Genomic DNA, 12,902 nt, shown 5'->3' with positions numbered 1-12,902 from the left:
AGTGGAAGCTTCCAGCCAACAGTGAATGTCCCTTTCCTAACTCCAAGTACACTTGGAATTATATGCTCAATATCCGCGTTCTCCAAGAGATTGCAAACTCAATCAGGTGAGGAGTTGTTTGTCTTGTTATGTGTAGGGACACAGTAAATACACACTGAAAGATTACATGACATAGGTGGCTTACTCAAAGAGGAGTATGAGTAAAGGTCATTCATTGATTCATGCAGAAAACATTTCTTGAGCATCTACTATGTGCCAGGCTGTGTACTGAGTCTGGGGGACAGACACAGTTCAGCCTGCGTCCTGATTTCAGTTGCTCGTGGTCTAGCAGGCCAAGATGGACATATAAAGCCCTAAGTACAGGTGGGAGTCCCTATCAGTTGCCATGGGACACAAAGGAAGAAGAGGGTGATTGTACTTCCCATCCCTGAGATAATTTGTTAGTATCTCAGCCAGGACTTTGGGCTCTTCTGTTTCCCTCTCTGTGAGGAATTGACTGTTGCAAAGGAGCTTTCTTAGAAGGAATCCTTGGCCCAGAGGATATTCTGATCCTTGGTTCTGAATTTTTCTTAATTTCCATGGGTATGTTCCTGACGGATATTGATTTTTTAAAGACTAAATCTTTTATTTAACTTCTCTTTTAAATAATGCTTCTCTGTTTTGGTTTGTTGGGGATGGTTCCCTACCCTTCATTTCTTCCCAGAGGTCAGATGAAGAATAAACCCAAAGATAAAGACAAAGCAAGGGCCTGAATAAGGAAAGTCTTGGATAGGTAAGGCAGTTTCTTTTTCCTTTCCCACTTTCTCTCCTTCTGTCCCTCCTTCCTTCCCTCTCCTATCTTAGGTTCTTGGGATTCAGCGTCCTCCGTCTCCACACATGACTTCATCATCTAGTGAAGAAAACAGATAAGTCCCTTCAGTATGCTCTGAAGGGACAGAGAAGTTGCTCTGGGAGCACGTAGCAGAGGTTTCTGTCCTGCCTAGAGTCAGGAAAGTCTCCTGGAGGGTGTGACGTTTCAGTTGAGAGCTGGGGGGGGATGCATAAGTGTTAAATTGGGCCGTGTCAAAGGTTGAGGTCAGTGTGCGTGGGTCAGGACAGTCAGGGAGGTGGGAGTGTTCCAGGTAGGGCACAGCACATGCAAAAGCTCAGAAGCAGAGGGCACACAGGATTCTGGGAGAGCTGAGAGAGGACCAGTAGTGGCTAGAATGTGGGGAGCTTGGAGAGAAGGAGTTTGGGGATGGGGAGAGAGATAGATGCCTCATCACCAGTACCCAGTAAGCCACTTTAAGTTGTTTGGACTTAATTGTGGCCAAACTTAATTGGGCCAGTGTGGGGCTAATCATGGGTTTTAAGCTGAGGAGTGGTATAATCAGCCTGGAGTAAGATCGTTAGTGTGGAGAAGGCATTCATGGGATGTTTTGAAGGCAGGGCCACTACTTAGGGAGAAGTTGTAGTTGCCCAGGTAAAAGATAGAGGTGTTCTGGATTGAGCACAGTAGGCTGGGTGCTCCCGGAGCCTGGGTTTAACGATGCTACAGGCTACCTAGACCCTGACCGCCACTCAGGGACTACTTATCTGGTGTCATGGCATCATGCCTGTGCTGAGTGCTTCCTAATTTGACTTCATTCAACCCATGTATAATCCTGCCAAGTGTTGTCACCTTCACTGTCAAAGGCGACAAGGATCCATGCCTAGTGTTTCTCTGTGGGGTCTGGCAACTACCAAATAAGATCCTAAAGAGGAAAGGGCTTAGGAAAACGTAAGCTGCACTCATACAGATGATTATAGCTGGGAAGTAAATTGATGATGGATTACAACTCTTGCCCCGACACGGACAAATTGTGGGTAAGTTATGGGTAGGGATGTCACAGACCCCCAAAGGCCCTCAACGCCAAACTGCTTTCTCTGACACCTTCAGATATCTGACATTCTACCCAGAAAACACAACTCCAAAGGAAACTGCTATTCAGGAACATGAATGTATTCATGCTGTAGAAGGACACGGTGCCTGCACGACACTGGTACTAACGACTTTGGCCTAAATTTCTTTGGCCTGAAATATGAATTTTCATGCACTTTCTTCCCTTCCCCTACAGTCCTTGTAAAACCCACAAGGGGTAGGTGGAGAGGTCTGGGATTATCACTCCCATTGAACAGATGAGGAAACAGAGGAAGGCACTGGAAAGGAAGTGACTTGCCTGAGGCAAATAGCAGCACTGACTGTAGAGCCTGGGGCCTCCCCAGGGTAGGGTCTCCTCTGTGCTGCTGACACAGTCCAAGGTTCAAGCCTGGAGTTAGCTTACCCAACCTGAGGCCGGAGGTTGGAGTGAGCAGAGAGCTGGGAAAGGATGAAGGCAGGGAGGGCCTAGGCGTTCTCCTGGTGGAAGCCCACCTCCCTGATACTTTACGGCGGATCCTTCAGCTGCAATCTGTTTGGGGGTGACGGGCTCTCCCTCTCCCGACCCTGGGGCTTCCCTGTGTGCTCTTCCACACAGAGCCTTCTGCTCTGCCATTGGGACAGGAAAGTCAAGAAGCATTTACTTTTATTTTGCCTATTCATTTTTTTTTAGATGAGTGAAGAATGGGTATGGATCAAGGGGAAGTGTCAGGCCAGAAGAGGGGAGACAGGGAACATCACTGATCAAATATTGGAAAACCCTCTTCATGAGGCCTGCTAGTTAAAGGAGACCAATAATGATGGCATTACAAATATTTTGTGTCAGGAGAGTTCTCTGTGGCTCAGAAAACGCTTTGGTCTCCATCATCTCACTCCAGCCCTTTCTGGTACTTTACTGGTAGGTTTCTCAGGATAAAATGAGATCATGTTATAAGGTATATAGAAGAGCCCAACTATCATGAGCAACTCTCGTCCCCCTCTCCCTCCTTCATCCCTCCATTGTACTTGGTACGATCTTAGTGATAATGCTCAAAATTGCTTGCATTTATGGAGTACTCACTATAAAGCAAACACTGTGTGGAGCTGGTACAGGCCTCATCCCATGCAACCCTCATAACAGTCCTCTAGGGAAGGGAATATGACTCTTGCTTTGCAGACGAGAACACAGAGGCCCCGAGAAGCAAATGCTTCTTGTGAGTTCAGTGAGCACAGACAGGATGCGGAAAGGCTGGAGTTTGAATCCAGGGTGTCTCCAAACTCCTTGCTATGGCTCAGCACCCGCCAAGTATCGTCTCCTTTCTCGCCCTCAGATGTGTCTGGGCTCCCCCTGCCAGCGCCCTTTCCCCTAAAACAGTGGCTCTCAACCTTCTCTCCCCCACTTTTTACATGTTGACTCGGTGTTTGCTTAATCACGGGATCTTAGACTCAAATACACACAGGGGTCAGGCAGATAATGTAAAAACAGTTTGGATCAAGATTAAAAAACAACAACAACAAACTAGTGAATGTGTGCTTTTATTTTTTTTATTTATTATTTTTTTAAGTATGAAATTTATTGTCAAATTGGTTTCCATACAACACCCAGTGCTCATCCCAATAGGTACCCTCCTCAATGCCCATCACCCACTTTCCCCTCCCTCCCATCCCCCATCAACCCTCAGTTTGTTCTGTTTTTAAGAGTCTCTTATGTTTTGGCTCCCTCCCTCAAAAAGAATGTGTGTTTTTAAAGGTAGCTGGCTTTGACCTCAGGATGAGGAGGACATTAGGGAGCAGTGGGGACAGTAGTAAACTTAAGGGCCCTTGCCCACCTAGGGAGGAGTCACTGTACTGTAATCAGTTCCTGCCATCTGGGCCCAGCATGGCCAAGTATTCTTCTCAAGAGAAGATGGAAGTCAGTATTTGTTATGGGGAATCTCCCGATTTTTCAATGTGGACAATCACTTTTAAAATATTAAAACACCATGTGGATTAAAGAGGTCTAGGATTCAGATGTACCTTGTGGGCCACCAGTTCATGTTTTCTGCCTTAATTTTTTTTTTTCCTACAATCTCTCAGAACCACGGTCCTTAGGGCTTCTTTATCAGATCACAGATCACCTTGCGTGGTCAATTTACGTTAAACTTAGAATTTTTAAATTGATAAATGCAATACATGCATTCATTATAGAAAATGCAAAACAGGCACATAAAGCACAAGTAAACATTATCTATATTCTTTCTACCCCAAAATAAACATGTCATAGATACTTTCAGTCTTCAGGTACAGATCTTTATATATGGAGCATTTTAAGAATACAGATTCCTGGGTCCACACTTGGGCTGATTCAGGAGGCCCGGGAATCTGAATGTATAACATGTTTGGAGATTATTATGATGCACATCTGGAATTGTGATGTTCTTTTCTTAAAAAAATATGAGCTTTGAAAACATAAGCTGTAATAACATTTTTAAAATGACATTTAATATTCTATACTTTGTGCTTATATAATGTTCCATCATTCAAACATATCACATTATTCATTATCATTGGCCATTTACAGCACAAACAGTATTTTATGTAATAAATAGTAACATGAACAATTTCTCTAAATAAATTATCTTGTATACACATTTCGTTAGGATAAATTCCTACACGTAGAATCACTGAGTCAAAGAATATGTATATTTTCAGGCTTTTGATATCAGTGGCCAAATTGTCCTTGTAGAAAGGACTTAAAAAAGTTAAAATATCCATTTTCTGTAGATAGCATCAATCTCTTCACCTCTGTTAAAACTGGGAATTATTTAAAATATCAGTAGAAGCAAATAGATCTTATTGTTATTTGAATTTGCTTGTTGCATGTTAAAGAGGGTGAACATGTTTTTCTTGTTGTCCCCCATTTATATCTCTGTTAATGATTATCTATTTCTTATTCTTGTTTACATTGAGGGTATTATACCTTTTTCTGTCATGTGTGTTGAAACTACTTTTTCCAGGTTACAAATCTGTCTCTTAATATTTAAAGATGTTATTCATACTGAAATCCTATTCAGTAGAGCCAAATCTGCAGATTTTTTTTCTTTACGTGAATGTGTTTTCTCTGTGTAGATTTTTTTTTCTTGATATGTATGAGGACTGATACAATTTGAAATTCAAAAAAACCATTTTCTTCTACTTAAGAATTACATGTCAAATTTCATTCTTAAACCCATTGCAAATTATTTCTGGCATACAATGCAAGATGCAGTTCAAACTTTTATTTTAGTTTCTTCCTTTGCTACTGGAATAGTCAAGGTTTTTTCTTTTTTTCCTTAAATGTCTTTTTGAATGAATTTTGTTGATTTATTTTCTTCCTGGAAAATAATCTATTTCAATGAGATTTAAAAAATCTATTAGCTTGAATTACACAAAGTGTTGCTTATAGTGAAAAAGAAAATCTCATTTCTAATATTTTACATTGAAAATGTTTTCACTTTTGTCTCAGATTTTCTAGAAGTATTTTTATTAAATTAAAAAAAATTCTTATTTAAGTTCCAGTTACTTAACATACAGTGTAATATTAGTCTCAGTTGTATAATATAGTGATTCACTATATCACTTCCATTCAACTCCCTGTGCTCATCACAAAGTGCCCTCCTTAATCCCCATCACCTATTTCACCTATCCCCCACCCACCTCCTTTCTGGGACCATCAGTTAGTTCTCTATAGTTAAGAGTCTATTTCTTGGTTTGCCTTTCTCTGTTTTCCCCCATACTTGTTTGTTTCTTAAATTCCAAATATGAGTGAAATCATATGGTATTTGTCATTCCCTGACTGACTTATTTCGCTTAGCATTATACTGTCTTGCTCCATCCACGTGGTTGCAATCCAGTTAATAAATGGGTGGAAGACACCAATAGACATTTTTCCAAAGAAGACCTACAAATGGCCAACAGACACATGACAAGATGTGTCACCATCACTCGTCATCAGGGAAACACAAATCAAAACTACAAGGAGATAACACTTCCAGAAGTATTTTAAAAAATTTTAATGGACCCTTGGATAATTTATCAAGTCAATTTATCAATTAAATTCATTAGTTTTTGCTTTTAAAAAAAATGTTTATTACTTTGACAGAGAGAGAGAAAGTGGGGGAGGGGCAGACTGAGTGAGGGGGAGAGGGGATGCCAAGCAGGCTCTGCCCTGTCAGCATAGATCTTGATGTGGGGCTTGATCCCATGAAACCTGAAATCATGTCCTGAGCTGAAATCAAGAGTGGGACACTTAACTGACTGAACCACCCTTGTGGTGCCATTGTTTTTGTTTTTATATTTATTCTTACCTTAGTTTATTCTTTTTCCTAACATCTTGTCTTCAATGCTTAATCTATTTATTTCCACCTTTTCTTGTTGAACAATGACACATGTGAAGTGATAAATTTTAATACGTGTATAGCTTTGGTTGCTGTATTTTAATATATAGAAGTATCAAATTTTACTATTTTTGAAATGATTTGTAGTAATTTTGACTTTCACTTTTTCAAGTCATGTAAGAGTGTTAATAATTTCTCAGGGGTTGGTATTTTAAAAACTTAAAACTCTTGTTTTTAGTTTTATTGCTTTACAATCTGGAATGCATTCTATACATTTAGTTTTGCAGCTTATTGAGCTATTCATTGTGGCTTAATAAATGATCAATTTTTATGACTTTCTTGAGTGCTGGAAGGAAACCATATCCCCTGATTGTACCATACCCAGTTTGTTAAATCAACATAATTAATTTATACTATTCACATCCTTCTTGTCCTAATTTTTGTTCACTTTCCTAGTCAAAGACTTAAGTGTATTTAGTTATCTCACTACTAATTTTTGTCCTCAATATTTATAGAACATAATTTGTTTCAAAGAAATTTCTTGATGCATAGAAATCTAATATTTTTCATTATGCATTTTATCCTTTATAACATGATTTGCTTTATCTTCTTTGAGGCTTCTTGTTTGAACTTTGAGCTCTACTTTCCTGGTAACAGTATTGTGATCCTGATTTTTTTCTTAAGCTGCCTGTCCGGTATTTCTCCATTTCTTTCATTTTTAAACTTTTTTGGGGTATGTGTTACTTGGTTTAGACACATCCCTTTTCAATACCATGGAATTTAGTTGTATGTGGCAAAATTATTGAGAGTTTTTGTCTTTAAGAGAATTGTTAAACTCATTTGAATTTATTTTTTAATGCTTATAAAATTTTATTTTATGTTACTTTATACTTTCTTGTTTTATTACTTTCTGTGTTTCCTAGAGTATATATTGTTATTTTTTTCCTGATGTTTTTGAACAGTTATATTAATTATAGCCCAATTTATGATTATTTTAAATGTTTTTGAGAGCAATGTTGGTTCTATATTTATCTAATTTTGTTAAGAGCAAAATTAACTTTAAAACAGTATGCTTTTAGTAAACCTCTGATCTCGTACATTACATCTCTGTTAATGTAACCTTGGGATTTAGATCTAGATTATTTATGCTACATTAGTAATTTTTATATATTCTATTCAATAACAATTTTTCACATTATTTTATCTAGAGTTAATAATCATTGAGGTTCATCTCTCATTCTCTGGTTTCAATGTTTACTGTCCATCTTTTTATATCATCAGGCCTCTATTTCTGAGGTCTTGTCTTTTCTCTTTGGGGTATAGCTTTAAGGGATATTTTATTTTATTTTACTTTTTTATTTATTTTATATTAGCTTTATTTTTATTTATTTTTAAGTGTAATTTATTGTCAAGTTGGCTAACATACAGTGTAGATAGTGTGTTCTTAGTTTTGGGGGTGGATTCCCATGATTCATCGTTTACATACAACACCCAGTTCTCATCCCAACAAGTGCCCTCCTCAGTGCCCATCACCCATTTTCCCCTCTCCCCAATCTCCCCCCCACCATCAACACTCAGTTTGTTGTCTGTATTTAAGAATCTCTTATGGTTTGCCTCCTTCCCTCTCTGTAACTATTTTTTTCCCCTTCCCTTCTCCCCATGTCTTCTGTTAAGCTTCTCAAGTTCCACCTATGAGTGAAAATATATGGTGTCTGTCTTTCTCTGCCTGACTTATTTCACTTAGTGTAATACCCTCCAGTTCCATCCATGTGGCTACAAATGGCCAGATTTCATTCTTTTTCATTGCCAAGTAGTATTCCATTGTATATATAAACCACATCTTCTTTATCCATTCATCAGTTGATGGACATTAGGCTCTTTCCATAATTTGGCTATTGTTGAAAGAGCTGCTATAAACATTGGGGTACATGTGCTCTATGAATCAGCACCATTAAGTGATGTTTTAAAAGAAGTGGAAACAGGGGCACCTGGTTGGCTCAGTTGGTGGAGCATGACACTCTTGATCTTGGGGTTATAAGTTCGAGCCCCATTTTAGGCATAGCGATGACTTAAAAATAAAATCTTTCAAAATAAAAACAAAAATAGAGGAAGTGAACATGGATAGCATGTTTTTTTTCTGAGCCCTTGCCTACCAAGAATAAATTGAGTGTAATTTTTGGTCATAATTCATTTCAGAGCAGAAATATGAGAACTACCTGATTTTTGTTCCTTTGTAAGAACCCCATTTTTTTCTTTATTTTTAAAATCACCACATACACATAGCACTGCTATCTCTATCCATGTAATTCCTAAAAAGATTACATTTTTATATGGGGGTGACTTTGAGTTGATCTGCAAACCAGTGGACATTTCCAGTCTATATATATTCATGAGTCTTTTCCATTTGAACACATTTAATTTTCATTTTACCTTTGGTTATTGCTTCTATTTCTTTGTTCTAGTGCCATTTTTAGAAATGCTTACTACCTACATATTAACCTTTTATCCCCTTCCTTCCAATTATCTCATGGTTTTTGTCTTTTCCCTTTCTCTTGGCAGTCTGGGATAGCATCTCATATTGCTGTTGTGGCTTTCTGCTTTATCAATTCTGTTTACTGGATGCCTCACCTGTGTATTTTAATTCTGTGATGATATTTTTAGTTTTTGCTAACTCTTAAAAAAAACACCTCATCCATTTAAATTTCATTCTATCCTTTTATGGATCATATCGTATTTGTTATCTTTCCATATTGCCTATCTGTCCTAAAGGTTTCCTGCTTCTTTCATGGACAACAGATCTTTGTGCTCTCTGTCGAGGACACAAAACAATTTTCTGAAAGTTTCTTCTATATCTTGCAGTGGATCATTTCTGGGGTCTTTGGGATGATCTTCTTCCTCTTCCTCCTCTTCCTCCTTTGTTTTTTTTTTTTGTTCTGCATTAGTTTTTTCCCCCCTAAAGCTTGTAACTCTTTTCCACGCTTCGTTATCCTTCCAACTACCTTAGAACCTTCTGTCTGTCGATATTCTACTGGCTCTTGTCCGGAGGTATTTGTGTGGTGATGGGTCAGCTTTACAACTCAGGGGCAAGGTACTATGAATAGCTCACCATACAATTTGTAGTTTCTTAAACATTCATTTAGGACAGTGCTTCTCAATTGACAGTGGTTTTGTCTCCCAAGGGACAGATGTTAATGTCTGGAGGGGTGTGTGTGTTACAGGTGCCTAGTGGGTAGGGGTCAGGGATAGTGCTACATATCCTCCAGTGCACAAGGAACTCTCAAAAAAGACTGGTGTGGCTTCAGGTGTTAATGGTGCCCCAAACTGAGAAATTCAGATTAATGACACTCTGTTCCGCAAAGGTGGCGTTTCACCCTAGTCCCTCTACCTTTTCTTCCCTGATACTCTGAATCAAGGGAACACAGGTAAAATCCAATTTTCAGCATATATTGCTACCAGAAATATATATTTTTTTCTTTTCTAGATTGAATTTCTTTATGTGTAAGAAAGACATGTTCCAGGATGCAATTTAACATTTCCGGCTCTCCCTGCTTCATGCCCGCAGAGTTGCTGTCTCTCAAAGGATGTAGAACTCGGGGCACGAGGAGTAGCAGTGTGAGAAAGGGTGGATCGGGGCACGGTTTGTTCACTCACTGTCATTTTGCAGATATTTGATTACTGCACACCATGGACTAAGCCCTGTGTGCCAGCCTCCTCAAAAGGCAGCGTCCGTGTAGTAGCCAGGTGACTGGTAATTTGCTTGAGTCTCTGAGCAGGGCAGATGGTGGGGAGATACTTTTTAGAGTCTCATGAGAAAAAAACCTGGGCATCTTGAGGCAAGGCTTTGGTATATTTCTTTCTAGCAGCATCAGCTGCCTCACAATTTAGTACACGTTTCTGTCAGATTTTGTTTCTTTCCTTTTTCATTATGAATATTTGTGTGTTTTCCTCTGTCTTCTGAACATTTTAGTGGAAAGTTGACAAAGGCTGCATCAGGGGCTAGTAAACAGATGCATTTTAGAGTTTTGTTTGATTGTTTTTTAACGTTTATTTCTGAGACAGAGAGAGACAGAGCATGAGTGGGGGAGAGTCAGAGAGAGGGAGACACAGAATCTGAAACAGGCTCCAGGCTCTGAGCTGTCAGCACAGAGTCCGACGCGGGGTTTGAACTCACAAACCATGAGATCATGACCTGAGCTGAAGTCAGTCGCTCAACCGACTGAGCCACCCAGGCGCCCCTTTTGTTTGATTTCTAATAAGTACCTATTATGTGTCTGAAACTCTAAGCTCCTCAGAAGGAGGAACTGTATTTTATTTGTCTTTGTAATCCTGACGGAATCCTGTAGTGATGTTTGGCGACGACTTGTTCAATGATTAGATTTTATCTGCATTCAAAACATAAGGACCAGAGAGAATTGACCACATCTGTCTCTCTGGAATTTACAATGTGCTGAAGTGAGGGGTAGTGGTTTGGCACTAAAGTTGGGTGTGTAGACAGTCGGGGCAGTGTTGCCTGTGGGTCTAGTGTGGACATTTCGACAGTCATTGCTGCAGAACGTTTTAGGCTGCGTTCCCCAACATCATCTGCAGAAAAGCTCGTATGAGCGCCAACAGCAGCAGTGGCTATAGCTGCTTCCCTTTTGTATTTTGTTGGATAGAAATATATTAACTCCAGGACCATCTGGCCAATAAGAAGCAGCCAAGGCAGATATCATAAACGTGGGGATAGATCATCTTTTGATAGTCACAGAGTAACCTTTTTCTTTGCCTTGTAGCTGTGTCTGAAGCCCCCCTCCCCTGTCCCCCTTTCCGGGTGAGCCTTGCAGCAATTATACCAATGGCATGGACATCTGGAGCCCCTTAGGGAAGCATGGCAGAGAGACATTATATAATTCAGTGGGCAAGACAATCTTTAGGGCATGTCTGCAAAGCACTGGGGCACAGAAGCTGAGAAACAGTAGCAGGGAGGGTGAAGGACAGATAAACCTGTCTCACCCATGTAAAGGGGGTAGTGCACAGCTGGTTGTTTCCTGGGCCTTTCCCCCTTAAGAGGACCTGTTCTAGAGCCTGTGGGTCATGTCCCTGTGCCACAATTTCCCTTTCTAAGCACCTGTCCTAGTGGATATATCTTGGATTTGAGGTTAGAAATCCTGGTTCGAGTTCTGACTGCCACTCGTCAGCTGTGTGATCTTGGGTAAGCTCCTTTCCCTCTCTGGGCCTCACCCGCCTTACAGGTAAGTCAGGAGATGGGCCAGAGAAGGCACAAAATTCTGATTCAGGGACGTGGAGGGGCATTTCTTCTCGTTGTACAGAAGTGAGTCTTCTGGTCATCACCTTCAGCAGGGCTGTTGAGAATTTTGCCACACTGGTGCGTGGATGCAAGCGGAGGGTCAACCTGGCTGTGGGATTCACGTAGGAAACCAAAGCTGCTTCTCTTGCCCGCTGTGTCTCTCTTTTCAACTTCCTTCCTTATGCCTTACTTTTACCACCAGCGTATTGGGCGTGTGACTGAGTGTACCCACCATTCCTTAAGCACTGCCCTGCAAGTCACTTGAAGTCTTAAGTATGCCCCAGTCCCACCCTGTCCCTTTGATTTTTAAGGACCAGAGAGTCCTCCCATGGCAGGGTGGCAGGGGCAGTCGCAGGATGATACAGGATGAAACCGTTTTATATTTGGACATTATAGTAATGGCCATCATTTATGGAGTCCTTGCCATGTGCTAGGAATGGTACCAAGGGCTTTACTTAAACAACAACGCTAATAATAGCTAATGCTTATTAATGCTTATCATGTTCCAGGGCCAGGTACTGTTGTAAATACTTTACATATGTATTAAATCACTGAGTTCCCATAGCTGTCCATGGCCGTACACGCTGTAGCACTTTACAGATGACAAACGGAAGCACAGAGAGGTGCTTAAGTGACTTTCCCAAGGTCGTGCAGCTAGTTAATAGCAGAGCTGGGCTTAGACCCACATAATCTGAATACAGAGTCCGTGCTTTTAACTACTCCATTATACAGGCTCCATTGTCTTTTTTTAGTTCTCTCAACCCTGTGAAGCATTTAAAATTTAATTGCCCTAGTATGACAGATGGACAAGCTGGCCTTAGATGGAGTAAGTAATTTGCTATAGGTCACACAGCTAGAGTTAGTATTTAAACTCAGGTCTGAGTGACTTAAGCTCAGGTATCTAATCACTGGATCTTGTTAACAAATTCTCCCCGGATGAAACAGCCCCACGAGATAGCTCTCTCTGATCTTACCATGCCCACTGGTCAGATGAGAGAGTTGAGGCCCAGAGAAGTGTATCTTTTTCAAGGTCACGCAGGACTCCATACTTCCTTCTCGGGTCCCTGGTCATTCCCCCATACCTCATCGTGTGGCCCCTGAAATGACCACCTTCTGTTCCACACTCAGGAGGCGAGACGTGGACATATTTATAGCAGAGAAGACACAGTGACTGACATTCTTGCTCTGCCGTAAAGGACAGATAGGAGATGTCTTTTCTGAAAGCAGTCTTTGATAAAGGGAGAGGAGGATAGCGTGAAGATGTCACGTCCCCGGGTGGGAGGAGAGGGCATGATGGATTGCGCAGAGTTTGCACCGTAGGGAAGGCGGAGGCTGAGGGGGTTGACGTCAAACCTGCAGCTACGCAATTTTAACTGGAACTGGC

Source organism: Panthera leo, chromosome A1 (assembly GCF_018350215.1).
Source record: "Panthera leo isolate Ple1 chromosome A1, P.leo_Ple1_pat1.1, whole genome shotgun sequence".
In the NCBI taxonomy this organism is placed as follows: domain Eukaryota; kingdom Metazoa; phylum Chordata; class Mammalia; order Carnivora; family Felidae; genus Panthera; species Panthera leo.
The sequence above is the reverse complement of the archived record's forward strand: the minus strand, read 5'-3'. Positions refer to the sequence as shown.